The sequence below is a fragment of the Stegodyphus dumicola genome, chromosome 9 (genome assembly GCF_044657685.1).
Source record: "Stegodyphus dumicola isolate Sdum_Otavi_A_Nest chromosome 9, ASM4465768v1".
In the NCBI taxonomy this organism is placed as follows: Eukaryota; Metazoa; Arthropoda; class Arachnida; order Araneae; family Eresidae; genus Stegodyphus; species Stegodyphus dumicola.
Genome location: NC_140776.1, coordinates 49,283,710 through 49,285,880, shown reverse-complemented (window position 1 = coordinate 49,285,880; position 2,171 = coordinate 49,283,710). Strand labels below are relative to the sequence as shown.

General features: G+C 39.8%; 1 pseudogene; it reads right to left on the bottom strand.

The window, feature by feature from the left end:
- Positions 1 to 689: 689 nt before the first annotated feature.
- Positions 690 to 1,845, bottom strand: LOC146995340 (uncharacterized; annotated as a pseudogene).
- Positions 1,846 to 2,171: the final 326 nt, after the last annotated feature.

Here is a 2,171-nt window from a genome sequence, read left to right as displayed (position 1 = left end):
CTTTATTAAAAAAAAAACTCACATGGAACCCCTACATAACATTGCTTCCAAGTTCTAAGCTAAAGCTAAATTAGTCCCCTTATTTTCGCAGAATTCCGTTTAGTCTATAGATGGTATATTTCTCCTCATGTAAACTCTCCCCTTTTTCTTTATTATTTTGCTTAATTGTTTCAATTTTTTCTAAATTTAATTTGATACTCAATTTTATGCAATTCTTTCCTGCTCCTGCTAATTCAGAAGTATCTTTTGTTAAATCCTTACTTTCAGCCTATGTGAAAAGCTGACATCAGTATTATGCTTACCCAGCTTATTACACCTGGTTTCCTCGACCGTTGCGCGGCAAGTATTCAACATCTCACTAACTCATCGGAAGTGTCTGACTTGACTTGAGACTTTTTTTGATCTGGAGCGCATTTTGCTTTCCCGAACTGTCACCTTTGAAATGCTAGCTATAATTTGTTAACAGATTGTTGCTTTTCTGTGATTTCTGACGAAGTCAAACAAGGTCCAAAAGACCGTTGACTCTAAGAAACTCGAGCACAAGGAGGGTATTGGAGTGAATATCTTCCTTAGAGAGGCCTAAGCAACTTCATATGTTCTCGGCACTTGGTGCATGTGGCAAAGATCTTCATACCCTCCTTGAAAGAGAGGCTCATAATATGACCACTGGCAATACGTGAGAGTGCAATTCAGGAGCACCTGTCACACTCAAAGGTTAGAGTCCAACGAGGCTTGCTGCCCAGGTACCAGAGATGGGTGAAGGGCATCAACCACTCCACTATGATTTGTGATGTTTTCATATAATATAATTCCAGATAGGTAAGGAGGGAGTTAAAAGACAACATCTTTACTAGTTTGCCTTCATTGCCATAAAGATTTACATGGGATGGGATCCACTGAAAATAGATATCATGATGGATCCACTGAAAATAGATATCATGATGCTGAGAAATTAGGTGTAGTTTTTGTAGGACAGCGATACTTATCACTCACGTAAATCCAGTTACTAAGATGTTGGAGTGAGCTTCAACTATCAGATAAGATCCATAGATCTTCAAAATTATTCTTTGTTAGTATAGCCTCGAGTTCTAAATTGATTGCTATCAGTTCACTTTTAAAACTGAATAGTGATCTGGATTACGTTGACGGAGTGTCATTTTTCCTCGGGGGTCTCAATATAAATGCCGCTACCTGCATAGTCAGCAATTTTCCTGCCATCTGTGAAGATCTTGGTAGCATTTTTGGGAATATTGTCTATGGCCTCCAAGGCCAACTGTCTAAGGTGGACAGTAATATTATCTTTCTCGTTTATAGGAGTGGAAAAGTTACAGCAAAAGTGTGAACCCTGGAGAGTTCCTCTGATGGGTTTGAACAGCACTGTAGTGCATGATGCTGAACATTACAATAGTAGGCTCTCTTGGAATCAACTAGGCCAAAAGGGGTGTTTTTCTTTAGTCTTTATCGGTTTTCGCATTTATTGAGGTATGCTGACATTTTATTGTATTGGCCATAACTAGAGAGTTTGTTAAGGTATTTCACAAGACTTAAAAAAAGTCTGAAGAGGCTGTAAATCGGCCTCAAAAAGGGTTGTTTTGATAGGGCAACTGAGCCTTATCACAGTAATCCGAGCAGCACTTAATTTAACTTTTCTAATTTCGTCATGTTGGAATCAGGAAACTCGAACTTGAGTATGGGACGAATGAGTGCCAAATAAATAGTCATGAGGTTAATCACATCAGCTCTCCAGTCCTTACCCGCAAGGTGTTTAAGAATGTTTATTCGCTTTCTACTTTTCAGAATATTATGTTCAATAGTTACCCCCTCAAGCCCTGCTGATTGCCTCATCGTGACAAGAGGGTGTTCCTGGACGGAATGGGTGAAGTATGTTGGGAGTTTGCTTGTGGTAAGGTCACCGTAGGTGTGAAGGCCATTCCAATATTTCCAGCTAGAATCAGTAGGTGAAAAAGCCAAGACAGTCTTCTATCTTTTGGTGCTTTGGACTAACAGAAGTTGCATATTCCCTCTTCCTTATGACTTGGTTGACTTATTGCCAACTTAAACCTATTACCAGGGGTGTTTGAGCTCCGGGGAAACCCTGAATTCCGGGGATTTTGAACTTCGATGCCCGGAAATTCCGGGGATCGTCATTCAAAAGGAAGTAGGAATAATAA